Genomic DNA, 15,671 nt, shown 5'->3' with positions numbered 1-15,671 from the left:
TCTTACCCGGCATCATAAGCTCGGGGTCTTATTATATCCCTTCATAGGCACACATACACATATATCGTAGCTCGTAAGCATCTCTAGTCTCGTTTTACTCTCATCATCATTACTATCCTCATCATTATCGTTACATTTACATTATAGGCTTACTCGTCATACGAGGAACGTAGTATATGCATAGTACATATCAAGGGTCGTGAGCTTATGAGCTCGGAATGTCAACCATGTGAAGACAACATACTCATATAGAGGAATTTAGGAATTTGGCCAAGAACCATGCCTTATGAAAGAAGGGTTTGCCTTACATACCTTTCCGTCGAACTATTCTATGCTTGCACGTTCCCTTCCAATGCTAGCGTTTATACCTTCATTAATATCATAACAATGGCCATTAGTCATTCACATTATCCACATTATCTAGAATTCCTCAATTTGCCTCTAATTCACCCACATTCATGATTATAACACCTATCTTCGTCCATTCGTCTAAAGTGTTTAGTTCATGATCTTAATACCATTTATAACACATTCATATCACAACACAACAACATTCATAACTCATTTCAAACTATTTCTCAAAATGTCACTATTCATCATTCATGACCTAGTTGACCACATTTTCTACAATCCATGTATTTTAATTCTCCAATACCTCAAACATCTTGTAAAAATCATGAATCTTACCTTAGAAGTTGTAGGAACAAGCTTTGGTTGATAATACTCTTCTTTGAGCAAAACCCTAGTTTTTCTCCATTTGGATTTCTTGACTTGGATGATCCTTGATGATTCCCTTATCCTTGATTTACTTGTCTTAATGTTATGGATGACTTATAATCCTTGAAAACTCATAAAATAAATGTAGAGAGAAGTTCTAGAGAGAAGTGGTGTAATGTTGTAAATGAAATAAGACAAGTCTTGATCCTCATATTTAATGAATTGAAAAATCTGTGCTGGGTGAACAGTGGTCGTCCATGGAGGTTTACGGTCCGTATTTCAGTTTACGGACCGTCCCTCGTGGTCGTTTTTAAGCTTAAGCAGAACCAGAAACTTTGGCCTGCATGCATGGTGATTTACGACCATGGTTTACGGGCCGTAAATCACTTTATGGTCCGTCCACCAGGTCGTATTTTAGCCATTTCCTCAGCTGGCAGAAAGTTGAAGTTGGACATGCCAGTTTACGACGTCAAGTTTACAGACTGTATTGCACTTTACGGTCCGTATTTTGCAATATACGACCACTGGGCAGTTTTGCCAACTTTTAATTTTTCTCATTTCTCGACTTTTCATTCTAATCATCCACATCCCTTTACATACATTTCCCATGAAACATTATACACTCGCACACATCATTAGTTGATTTACTTGCGTACCAACGGGAAATTTTCCGAGGTGTAACAGATGGATATGAGGTATTAATATCGGCATAAGAATTGACATTGTGCAAAGAGTTATTTATACAGTGAATGTTGATGCGATATGGTAAGAAGGTATATCTATAAGTGCTTACTAACTATACGACAAGAGACTCACATGAATAATTTAGTAAATGATTTGAAGGACGATGACTACATAACAAAAGGATAAACGGTGAAGAGCGTCCATAATAACCCAGCATGAAAAATGTGTGACACGTTACAATATCAAGAAGAGTAAGGGTAAGCAAATAGTTATCGATTCATCCTTTTACATTATTGAGTAAATACTCAAAGGACATCAAGAAGAGATCATCGGAAAATAGCTAATGCATTAAGATTACGGCAAAGCCCAGTGGGCAACAAATCGTGAAACCATGTTTTAAAATATTACGAGCTATAAACGATGCTTTATGAGGGAGACCATGTGACCAAGTATGACTTATGAGAACTTTGGGAGAATATAATTTGTGCGAGTGACAATGAGACAGACATTGAATGACCAGTTCAAAAGGATCGTAAGTCATGAGGACATGAATATGACCTATGCGCAGTCAAAAGAGAATAAGAAGTATTCAATAATAAGTAAAGGTTTAGGCAGGACAAGAGAATAAAGACAGTAACGTTGAATCGTTAGTAAGAAAGACATAATTTTAGACTATATTGCATGAGGATTGTCATACAGATAAGTCGACATACTTGTTCATAAATAAGGAACTGAAGATCAAGTGAACCATTTCAAAAGGACTGCAGGCCACAAAAAGGTGACCTAGTTCGATGCTAGAATTAGAAGCAAGAGGAACTATAATGATCGAGGGGGTGACGTTGAATAACGAAGTATCAGATAGTAGGTTCATCTAAGGTGGGAAGAGCCTCAAATGAAGTGTTAGTAACATCCAAGAAAGATTATCAATTTCAAATGGTGAGCTGGTAAGTGAAAAGCCTCAAGGAAGGTGTAAGTACAGTAGGAAATTTTATATAAGGAAATAAAGTACAGGGAAATTCCAGCATAGTGACGTAAGAAGAAAGCGAAATGAAATAAGTTAATAGAGGAAATGAAAGGAAATGACTAAGGTAACAACAAGGGCTATGGTAATAGCAAGGGATATTGTAAGGAAAGAGAGAAGAATTACTAGAAGAATGCGACGAAGGAAAATGAAAGAGCTACTGCTAAAAGCTACTGGAAATTGCGTAAAAGAAAATCTGAGATACACAACATTCAAACCTCTTAAGTTTTAAAAGTCTAGGATATGAAGATCGATGTGGCAAGCTGAGAGCTATTTTATGAGTTTATGCACATACGGAATAACAATGATGTTCAAGAAGATAATGACACTAATTTGACATTCGAGGACGAATGTTCCTAAGAGGGGGAAGTATGTTACACCCTATACTTTTATACATTGAGTTTCGTGGTGCGTTAATCGATGTAGATTGAGAAAACAAAAGTTTCGTTGAGGTCATAAGATATTCTACATGATCATCCTATGTATATGACAGTTTATAATCATGTTTGGTTAGTATTGGGAAGGTTAGATGTCAAATGAATCGAAAAGAATAAGTTTCGTCAAAAGTCGGCAAGTTTGAGAATGTTATAACCCGTAACTTTGGGGTAAGACTAGGGGTGCTTAACACTCTAAGAAGTTCATTTCATGAGGTGTTTTAGTTGTATGAAATTCGTTTGTTAATTTTTGAAGTCAAGTGAGTTGTAAAATAAAAGTCATCACAAGCTACATTCATAAGTTTGCTTAAATGTGGGTCAAAGGTCACTAAGCTTTTCTCCCAAACTTCTGGGAGTTACGGGGTGATCTACCTATCAAATTAAATTTGTAGGAATCTAGTTTCTAACGCATTAAGCCTTTTGTAAATACGACATCATAGGAGAGAGATATTCACGTTTTTACAAGACTACACAGACAGGCTATTTTGGGATCCACTATAGCGGTGGCCGACCTTCACTTATTTTTAACTCATTTTTGGGATGAGATTTTCTCATTTTTTCACCTCCTTCCATCCTCAAACCAAATAGTTCCTCCAAGTCTCTAAAGAAATTCCAAGTAAATACACCATAATCCAACATCAAGTTGAGCATAACTCCCTACTAATTGCTACTGTTTCCAAGTTGGGCTGAGATTCCAAGTTGTTGCTACTGTTTAAGGTGAGCATAAATCCCTACTAATTTTTCTTAATCTTGTTTGTATGTTGGTTATGTTGTTAGGATGATAAACTACAAGATGATACTTGGATTAGCTTGAGATGTTGTTTTTCTTGATGGACTGTTTTGAAAGTTGCTCTTATGAACTTTAAGTGGCTGGAAATTATGTTAAATAAATTGGATATGGTACTGTTATTATGATTATATTGGTATACATGTCAAGCTTCTTGACGAAATTGCTAACTAGAAAAGGAAATGGCCATAAAGCACTTAGAAGTTGCATGTAGTGATATTATCCTGTGTTGGGTCACTTTGAAATTGAGTTGAAGGTTAGAAATCCTTTATAAATTATTGGTTAGTATATTGGATATATTACTATGTTCAAGAATGAATGATAATGGGATTGAAGGGTGTTAAAGAGAATCCAATCCGAGCTTGCCGCTCGTCGTGAGATATTGATGACTTGTTGTTGATATATTGTGCCTTGTTGTTGATGTTGTATTTGTTGTGTTTCTCTGGTTGTTGTTGTTGATACGTGGAGTTAGAGGAAGTCTATGTTAAAGGGGAGATGATGCCCAAATTTCTATAGACAAGTTACTAACGTAGAAATTCGACTAAATCTCTTTACGATGTTAATCATAGACCTTATTGTATTAATGTTGATTGAATTTTATAGTGGAATGCTTTTGAAAGAATTGAGGAGAAGAGGAGATTGAGGTATGTTAAGGCTATCCCTCTCTTTATTTTTGGCATGATCCATATGATATGAACGGAATAAGCGAATGAACGAACTCCAATATGACTCTATTCTTAGAAGTACTAGGAGTACCTATGTTCTTGAATTCCTATATCCTCTATTGTCATTTCTTCAGTTCATGGGTCTCGAGGATACGTATGTTGATGATGTTAGTTCAATAATGTTAATCGGAGGTAGCACGACCTTATGTCACTCCGAGAGTTCTGATTATATATCTTTACTTATGCATTGCATTCATCTATACAATCACATTGACCCACGACCAGAAGAGCATTATATACGTGTATATTATATGTATATGGGGTATGGCGAAAGGGAAGGCATTATATACGCACCACCACCTGATCAGCTGGTACACGATGATAATGATGATGCCCACAGAGGCTGATATAATATGAAGGGATGCCCTCACTTGCTTGATGATGATATATGTGCATATATATATATATATGTGTGTTGACACCTAATTTTCTCCGCGTAAAGCGTATATTTTAATTCCCATATTTCCCAAGTCCATGACGGGGTGAGGATGCCCTTAGAAAATTTAAAATTTAAAAATCCTGAAAAAATTGCAAAAATTGACGTTTTATTATTATTTTCATAAAATTAACAATTACAAGAAATTACGAATAATTTACTTTCACAAATGTTATTTGAAAACAAGATATGCATCCATTCCGGCTAGCTTAGGACAATGGTTAATTTAAACAACGGGTGAATTACGGTACTCTTGGCCGCATTTTTTTTCGCATTTTTAAATATTGCTCGAAACTATGTCAATATTGGGTTCGTATCGAAGCTCATATTTTAAAACGACATATTATGTACTTTATTTTTATAAAATACGAACTTACGTGTTAGTTTTATATAAATACGTAGTTTCACGTAAATTGTGTGTTTTTATTTAACTTGTGTACGAGGGGTCTTTTAAATTATGTTTTAAACTAAAGGGGTCATTTTAAACTCTTTTATTAACTTTTTTTGGGGGAGGGGGGATATATCAAGGCTGGGGACTGATGTTTAAAATGAAAAACTTCATTTCCCCACCTTGTCTCTTTTCGTCTTCTCCGACGCTCCTATGGCGGCTTAACCCTAGTTTTTTTGCAATCAATCACGACCCTTTTTCATGGCATTTTGCATGAGATTGGGGGGAGGGGGGGGGTTGTTCATGGCAGAACTAAGAGTTCTTTTCCATCTTGTGCATCACACACTAAAAACAAAAGGACCCAAGGTAATTTCCAAAGGCCTTTGTGCAAAAATCAGTACGAGTTTGGGGGATTTTATCTGTTTATGTACTATTTGTTGTCGTTTAAATTTGTTGTTGGTTGAATTCTGTCTTATTGTGTGACTGTATGTACTATCCCTGTATTTGTGCCTAATCTTTAGGGATAATATTGTGTATTTTCTACGTTTGTTGGCTGGATTATATATTTTTGGGTGGGATGTGTACATGTTGGATGAGATGACAGTTCCATTTCTGTACAATCTGGTGAAATTTTTGTTTGGTACTGAAATTTTTTGAATTTTAGGGGGAATTTCTGTTGGAGAATATTCTTGGTCCATTGGAACCCCTAGTCTGGGACCTCACCCTATAAATAAGATTGTTGTTCTTGTTTTGAGGGTCTTCCTTCTTTTCTGTAAAAAAAGGGCTTGCATTTCAAAAAACAAAAAATCATATCATCCTATATAAACAATACAACCCTAGATAGAGGCTACCTACATATATACACATTAGAAAATATGCTATAAAAACGAGTGCTTTAAAAGCGACAAACTTTTCCTCTTCTGCAAAGGAAAGGTTTAGAGGCTTGTTATAGTGTTGATATTGGACTCTACTCTCCTATTTGGCCTTTTGGTTGAACCCTAAAAAGGTAATAATTCATCGTTTTGAAATTACCTTTCATTTACTTATTCATACAAGTTGATTGCTACTGTTTTATTACTTTTTTTTAAATACAGTTTTATATCTTGCTCTGATTGTAAAGTCGTAAACTAGTTCAAAATATAGTTCAAGGTGTTTATCAAAGTCTGTGTTTAAGTAAGAATGAATAAGTAATGTTGCCTTTTGATTAGTTAAGTCACCTATGACAGGACTATGATTTTGTGCAAGTTTAAAACTGATCAAAAAGGGTCTGAAATAGTTTAAGGGTAGACTAAAATTAGAGCTGAGGGGTTTGAGGTCAAATCTGTGTTATGATTTTGAGGTTCATTTTTTTGTGAGTCATGAGGTTGTGGTATGAGAATTAACCTATCTGATCTCTACAATTTCATTTTTTTGATTACTTGCCTACTTTGCTAAGCCATTTTGTTATTTCTATATGCAATTTGCAGCCATCTAAACCCTCTCCCCTTTTCCCTTCTGATTTTTTCTTCTCTTACTGAAATTCTGAATTAGTTAGTGTTCAGTAAGTCCAAAAAGTCGAGTGTTTTGGTTCCTATATAACTATTAATCCTTACCTCTCTGTTTTGGACCAGTGTTTTGCCCAAAGAATGAGTTTTCTTGTTACACCTCGAAAAAAAATTCCGTTAATATACAGTGGATAGACTAACGAAGGGCACGAAGTATATGATGTCTTGATAAGTAAGAAATAACATTTGAGGATCCTAATTGAGATTTCAAAGGCATTTGAGGTAAGAGAAGAAAGTTGTTAAGGAAAGCAAGGTATATGTTGAGTGTCGGGCAAGATTTACGAGTATCGAATTAATGAGAGCATAATGATGATTTGGAGAAGAATTATAATGTCCCTTGGATTGGTGATGAGGGGTTAGACAAGTGTCAAGAAGGTTCCTCTCTTATTTAATTTATTTCATTCTTTCTCTCCACACTTCAAGAACACTCTAGAGAACTCACCACTCTTCATCCAAAAGAACCCAAGAGAAATTGATGATCAACTTCATCAAACCAACAAAATCAAGTGGATGAAACTCATTGAAGTTCATCCAAGCCAAGAAATCCCAATGTAAGTGAACTAGGGTTTTGGTGCAAGAGAAGTATTTCCACTCAAGCCTTATTCCTACACTATCTAAGGTATGTTTTATGATCTTTTCATGTTTTTTAAGGTAATGAGAGGTTGAATGACTTAGATTATGGAAGGAGATAGAAAATGGGTCACAAACATAGGAATAATGAGATTTTGAGTAGTAGTTTGGAATGAGTCATGAATATTGATATGTTGTGAATGTAAGTATGTTATAAGTGACATTTAGAATATGGGATAAGTATTATATGTGAGAAAACACAATAGTGAACTATGACCATGATTATGGAAGAATTGAAGCGAAATTGTGAAATGTGGATAATGTAGATGAATGATGATTGTTGCCTATAATATTGTGAATGTTATTATGGATGTTTGGGAGTCGATATGTGATATGAGGAAAGTTGTATAAACAAAGGAAATGCTGCCCAATTTTCCTTAGCTTTAGTAAGCACGTTCTTATAATCGATTAACTAATGTTAATACGAACTTTCATGAAGGTAGAAACACGAGCATCGAAGGAGAACAATCAAGCGAGAGAATTGTTAAACGAAATAGGTATGTAAGGCTAATCGTTTCCTTCTAAGGCATGACTCCTATGGCATGAATCTTCCTATTTTCCCATGATCCTCCTAAATAACGGAAATTATGAGTCCATGACTATAAAGAGCTACATACACATATGATAAAGAAAGGAGATACGATACGAGCATGATAAAAATGATGATGAGTTAAGTATAAAGAATCTTAAAGTGAGGTATGATGTCCATGAGGTTAATGATCCTATATATGGTTCTATTGATGCTTTTCCTTGTGTACACTCACCTTAAAATGTTAGTCCCCTCAAGGTGAGATATGATGATTATGATCACTCCATAATGTAATCGGGGGTTCACGACCTTATGTCACCCTGACAGAGCCATAGTTTCCTTCAAGTTATAATGTATGTTTTGATGATAAAGATATAATGATGCTTAGTTATGATAAGTCTATGATGTGCTCACGATGATACAATTCCACCGTGCCTAAATGGCCGGACATGTCACCGCAAAGGCGGGCTGCTTTTGATTCCACCGTGCCCAAATGGCCGGACATGTCACCGCTAAGGCGGGCTTCTTATGATTCCACCGCGCCTAGAAGGCCGGACATGATCACCACTAGTGGGCGGCATATGATGGTTACCTGGACGCGGGTTAACGATGATGATATATATATATATATATATGATACGATGATGCATGCACTATGATGATACATGTACTACGATTATATATGATATATGCGTGAAATGTATCCACCCTTAAAAGTCATGCATGTTATATCTTCATCTTATGTCTTATGATTTCTCTATTATGTTCATTCCATTCATGCCTTACATACTCAGTACAATGTTCGTACTGACGTTCGTTTTCTTTGGACGCTGTGCTCAAGCCCACAGGTAGATAGGGAGGTGATCCAGACTCGTAGGAGCTATTAGCTGACTTGAGAGCACTCCATTGTTCCGGAGGTGCCATTGATTTATACTTTTGTGTATATACATGTATTTTGGGCACGGCGGGGTCCTGTCCCGTCCCTATGTCTAGCACTCTAGTAGAGGCTCGTATATACGTATGTGTGGGTAGTATGGTCTCACGATGTCCTTATTGTATGTACATTAATTTGATAGCCGAAGGGTTTATGTATATAACGGTAATTATGTTTCGAATTGAAAAGTGGTTTTTCCTATGATTTGAGTATAAAATTAATGAATGAACGCTTGGTGAGTACAATGGGTAATGGTATGAGCGATGCTTGGTGGCTAGCCCCGGGTACCCGTCATGGCCCCTAGTCGGGTCGTGACAAAAGTGGTATCAGAGCAGTTCAGTCCTAGAAAATGTCTACGAGCCGTGTCTAGTAGAGTCTTGTTTATGGTGTGTTGCGCGCCACACTAATAAACAGGAGGCTACAGGGCATTTAGGAAAAATGACAGTTCTTCTTCTTATGAGATCGTGCGATAGAGCCGCGTATAAGATTTTCTCCTCCCTAATAGTGTGTTATGATTTCAGAAATGCCGCCAAAGGGAAAAGTTACAGCCGCCCAGAAGGGCAAAACTACGATGAAAAGACGGGTAGAAAGGGAGCCGCCAATGAATGTAGAAGAGGGGGAATCACATAATGAGGCTCCATCTAATACTTTTCCGACTCCGCCTATTATAGAAGAATAAGAGGGAGCTTCAGCTCCAGCTCCTATGCCTCCAGTTCCTCCACCGGCTACTTCGGGTCAACAAGTGACCGAGCTATTCATCTATTGACATTGTTAGTTACCGCCCAGGCACAGCGGCAGGGTTCGGGTTCAAGTGACAGGGTCGTTAGTACTAAAGCCCGTGATTTCATGAGTTTGAATCCTCTGGAGTTTTTCGGGTCAAAGCCGGATGAAGACCTACAAAGTTTTATTGATGAAATGTTGAGAACATTGAAGATTATTCATGCCTTTGAAACTGACTCTGTGGAGTTGGCATCTTATAGACTCCGAGATGTGGCGGTATTATGGTAGAATAATTAGATATCATCAAGAAAAGAGAATGCGCCTCCTCCTGTTTGGCAAGAATTTGTAGATGCCTTCATCCGCCACTATATGCCACCCGAGGTCCGCCGAGCTAGAGCAGAGAGATTTTTAAATTTGAAACAAAGAAATTTTAGTGCTCGGGAGTATAGCATTCAGTTCAATTCATCAGCTAGATATGCTACGACTATGGTGGCTGTTATACCCCGCGTTTTCAGAGCATGAACGTGACACGTGCTTCCTAAAAAATTGACAATCATGTTGTTGCTACATAATTTAAACTCACGTTGATAGTATTATATCCCGTATTTTTGTACGTCGGATTATTCGTAAGCTGAGGTGGGGTCCGCACATCGAGATTTTCTTTAGGGACATGTGAGAAGTTATATGAATCACATATGTGAAGTTAAAAACAACTCACGAAGGACCCTTGAGCCAAATAAAAGTGGAATCCCTCCAAACAAATAATTTTAAGTTACGTTTTTGGGTGCTCTGACTTCGGGAGGCCATAACCCCATCGGTATTTGGGAATTTGGGAAAACGCCCAGAATGAAAGTTGTAGATAATTGGATTAGCTTACCAACCATAGGTCGTGTGTCCATAGGTGACGTCGGGATAACGAGATACGGATATTTTAAGGCAGAAAGGTCAGTGGGCTAGGCCCAATCCGGGCCCAACCGGGTTAGGCCCATGACCTATGCCTATTTAAGTGAACTTTCAGCCCTTTTTCCTCATTTTTCAGACCAAGAACACCAGAAAATTCTGGAAAGAGAGAGAGAAGAGCCTTGGAGAGAAGAAAAACCAATTTTAACCAAAATCTGAGCCCCGAATCCCGAAGCCCATGAAGAGCAAACTGTTGTACGCTGCGTTGTCTTCAATTTGAGATAAAAATCAACCAAGGAGAAGAGTGATAACGTGGTGGCTGCATGCTTAAGGTATGAATAAGGTTCCTTTTCATTGTTAATGAGTTTATTTAGAGTTTTAACGGATTAGAACGGAGGGAATGGCCTGATAGATTCGTTTGTTGGTGTTGTGAATTATGGAACGAGATTTGATGAAAGATTTGGATGAAAATAAATGTATTTAACTTGTAAAATGTGGAGGATGTGGTTATTGATGTTGTTAGTGTTAATTTCAGCTTCTTTATGGAAATAAAATTATTAAATAGTTATATCGCAAATTTGGTTGGTTGAGAAATTTAGAAAACAGTGCGTGGGCTGTTTTATGGCATACGTCGGTGTTGGAAATGATGTTAATACTATTGGTATTATTGTTGATATTGTTGGTTGTTGAATTGGAATCTCGGGCTAGGCATATAAACAGGGGAAATGCTGCCCGAATTTCGGCAGAATTTAAAAGGGTTTTAATTAAAGTTTCGAGACGAACGTACGACGATGCTCCTAATGATATTATGAATGATTCCATATGTAGAGTACGAGGCTACGAATAATTCTTACGCGAGTTGCAAGACGGGAAGTAAGTTGAAAGTCGAGAATCATCTTCCAGGTATGTAAGGCTTACCTTTTCTTTCTTTTGGCATGTCCTAGAACTAAGTAAGGTACGACACCCATCTTGGGGTAACTCTATTCTTTAATTCCGAGCTTGTTTACGACTCTTATTCACTTCTTGACATGAGCATGCTTAATATAGTCAAGCTTATTGTATGATTGAATAACGAGCAAAGCATAAAGAGTTACTGTTCTTAAAAGAGTTTTATAAGGATTAATGTCCCTAATTTTCATAGGAGGTCTCGGATTTCTTGGAAACGTTCGTAGAGGTTTCTGAAAATAATAGCGTCCATAACTTTCATAAGCTAACTCGAATTGACCCGAAACGTGTTTATGATCCTTCTAGTGTCGATTAGTGTACTTATCTATCGAGTCTTAAGTATTGATTTACATGCATATAGTTTCTCACTACTCTGCTCGTGCATGCCTCAATGTATCTTCCACTGAGTCCCGGGCCAGTATACGTTCTCGTGCGTACTCCACTGCATTGTTCACCGAGTCCCTCACTAGAGGGTCGGGATACGTTATATGTATATGTATATGTATATGATGATATGATGATACGGGGGTGGCGGCCAGGATGGCACATGATGACTCTATCCACCGAGTCCCTCACTAGAGGGTCGGGATCCGTTATATATATATGATATATGATATGGACATGCATGATTTTATCCACCGAGTCACTCACTAGAGGGCCGGGATACGTTATATGTATATATGATATATGATGTTGATGTGCATGATTTCATTTGAAAAGGCAAGCGTATTGGTGTTTTTAAAAGTCATACTTGTTTCTGGTAAATCTCCGTTTTTGTTATAGCCCTCTTTACTACATTTCATGCCTTACATGCTCAGTACATATTCCGTACTGACCCCCTTTCTTCGGGGGCTGCGTTTCATGCCACGTATGTGTATACAGACGAGTAGAGGACATTGCTAAAAGATGACCCAGCTGGATTGGCGAGCTCCATTTCCTTCTGGAGTGTTGCCGAGTTAGAGTATTTATGATTATGGTATCTTGATTGATGTTAGAGACTTTGCAGACAGAGTCACGTGTGTGAATCGTCAGTCTTGTAAGCGGCTCTGCAAGCCAATGTACCATTTTGCGTTATGTTACAAATTCCATATGATTACAGATTTTACTTGACTTGAGAACGACGAAAAGAATGTTTCTGTAAGCCTTTACTATGTATTTCATTTTTATTTGATTTATGAGTCCAAAGAGATTATGTGTGTAGTAAGAGTCAGCGGGTTCGCTCGACCCTAAATAAGGGTCGGGTGCCCATCATGCCCTACCAAGGTTAGGGTGTGACAAATTGGTGTCAGAGTAGTTCGTCCTAGGGGTTGTCTGCAAAGTCGTGTCTAGTAGAGTCCTGTTTATGGTGTGAAGCGTGCCACATTTATAAACAGGAGGCTACGGGGCATCTAGGGTGGTTACTCTTCTTTGACCTCTAAGATCGTGCGATAGAGCCAAGTCATAGGAAGTGAGTTCCCTTATACTAACCTTTGATTTCAGCAGAAGCACTGTATCGACGGGAGAAAGTGAGTGGTGATATGGGAAGTCACAGAGGTAAGTCACTTCGTTGGGGTTACGATATCAGAATGTATATTTATGATAATGGATCGGTCGACATAGAGGTAAACCAGTGTAAGTACAAGTAGAGGAATTGATTAAATGTATCTCTTGATGATGAGTTTAGTCATAAGGTTGTGAATTGGATAGTTGAATGAATCAGTACAAAGGTAAGCTATGGCACGAAGGATGCATGTCGGGTAAGGTAAGAATATTGCATGTATGATTGAGGTGTAAAGCTGAAGAATGAAAAGGAAAGGTAAACAAGAAGATATAACAGGGCAGATCGTTAAAGGATCAGGTACATCTCGAGGTATGATATATAAACCCTTATTGGAATTTTCTAGGTATGTGCATTTGCTGTGGATTATTATTTAATAAGGGCGAGCGGAAACTCAAAGAGGCCGAGTATTTATAAGTAATGGTGACCAAGGTGTGTTCGCTATCATTGGGAATCTAGAAGTGTAGAACAGAAAGTAGTCATATATACAGATGAAAGATGGGTATTGAGAATTAAAACGACCAAAATAATAATTGTGTAATCGGACGAGTAAGAGACCCTTTCTAATTCGGATGGAGATACGTTACGAGAGTGTTTTGGAATTCATTAAGGCTTCAACCTGCTCTAGATTATGTTATGAGGATCAGGTGGTGAGGTGGATGCGATTATACCAGCATTAATGCAGCGGATTTCATCAGAATTTCAAGGTTAAGCGTGCTAGGGCGAGAGAAATTTTAGGATGGGTGACCCCCTGGGAAGTGTATTAAAAGTTCTGTAAATTTTAGACGTAAGAGAAAAGTGAGAATCTAAAGTAATCTAAGGGGAACTAGAGTGTGCGGAGTGATTGGAAACCTAAAGCGGTCGCGGACGACGAGGCGGACTAGACCGGTGAAGAAAAAGAAGGTGCACCACAGTTCTAGAATTAGGTGAGTTTGAGTACGTTTGGAAATACCTTGTAAGCGGGGCATTAGAAAATGTGTATATATATGAATGCGTATGATATCCTTTACATGGCTATATCAGCGGGTATATGTATCCCGGCCACCGGCGTTGCGGTAAATTGAAGGCATTGGTCGAACCGGGTGATAAAGTTCAAGCGACAAAAGAACATTAACAGGTAGGCTGATGTTATCGTCGTCACAAGCTACAACTGCAAAGTCCTAAGGTAAAGAAAATTGGAAAAGAAAGAAAGTGAATAAATTGAAGGTAAGGAGATCAAAATGTCAGAAAAAGTGAAAAGGGTAAGAAACGTGAGTGAGTAAGGCCTCCAAGAGAGACGACAGGCAAAGCACGAGACACGAGGCCATTCGGGTAAAAATTCGAAGGTAGGCGTGTAAAAAGGATTAAAGTGTGGTGGTATGGAACACAAAGAGGAATGTGTGGGGTCAGAAAGCGAACTGCAATAAGTGAGATTAAGAGGATAATGACCTTTACGAGGAATGAGAAGTAAGAGAAAAAATGGTTAGATCGTGCGACGATGTCAAGATATTTCCAACCCTTGAAAAGTATATGAAGGGATAAGTGTGTAGTCAAATTAACACGGTCGCCTCAGACATAGAGAAGTTCTCCAAAAGAATGACTTAAGAATAGAACACATTTGCACGTTTAAAGGGACATTTCACGAACTTCAGAGCCAATACTACAAATAACAAGAGAAGAAAGGTACTCGAGGAGGAATAGACCCAAGGAAGGTTAAGGATGAAAGTAGGAAAGGTATACTAATGGGTTGGTCGAAGGAAGAGGAGAGCATTTAGGAGTGGAGTAACTAGAAATCTCTAACCGTGGGAGTAAGTAAAGTACAGCGAGGAAACGACTAAAGAGGTTTGCAATGGCAGGACTGATAGCAAGCATGATGAAAGGGGAAGTCAACTCGAAAAAAAAAAGAGAAAAGTGAAATTGGACTAAATTCAGGTATATTATGAAACAGACATGGGAAAGGAGGCAGGAAAAGATAATAAAGGTTTAGAAGAATCAAGGAAATAAGTTTTGTCAAGTAGTATGTTGTGTCCCGGGCTATAATTCGAATCGCTCGTACCGGAGAAATTTTATTGCAAATAAATATGTAGCAGGCATACTCCCAAAAGGTAACGGAGAAAGTGAGAAACGCCTACGAGTAATCAAGGATAAGTATCAGGACAGACGGGATTACTAAAGAAAAATCGCGACATTGGAAGGAATGAGAGTTTTAAAAGAGGAATATTTATAGGAATCTCAACGCTTGTTAAAAGGAAGAAAGGCAATATGCCTATGGACAGCACGACAGCAGTACTACCTGAGATTTGGAAAACACCTCCTGCATCATGAAATCATAGGTCACCGTTTATGTATCAAATCGTGGGAGTATATGTCATAGGACCATATAAATGATCGTCCTGACGAAATGACTAGTAAAATAGTGTGGAAATGACAATAAATATTTGAAGAAGAACGAAATCTCGTTAAATCTCTATTAGCCTCCTACTTATGAGCTATTTGGTAATGACGTTCAGATCAGATGAGAAGAGGTTGGAAAAAAGATTCATACAAGGATTTGAAAATATTTTGAATAGTGGAATAGTATGTTGTAAGTATACTCTTGTGTCTTGAGGGATAACAATGATGATAAGAAAATATTATATACAAGAGTATAAGAAATGGTGCTGAGGATCGTGGTATGGGTCGAATTGAGTCTCGTTTGACTATAAATCCCTTAGCTACGGTATTTTCGACGCATTGGATGAGTAACCTGAGGTAAGGTAGA

This window comes from Lycium barbarum, chromosome 1 (genome assembly GCF_019175385.1).
Source record: "Lycium barbarum isolate Lr01 chromosome 1, ASM1917538v2, whole genome shotgun sequence".
In the NCBI taxonomy this organism is placed as follows: Eukaryota; Viridiplantae; Streptophyta; class Magnoliopsida; order Solanales; family Solanaceae; genus Lycium; species Lycium barbarum.
Note: the sequence above shows the minus strand (reverse complement) of the source record.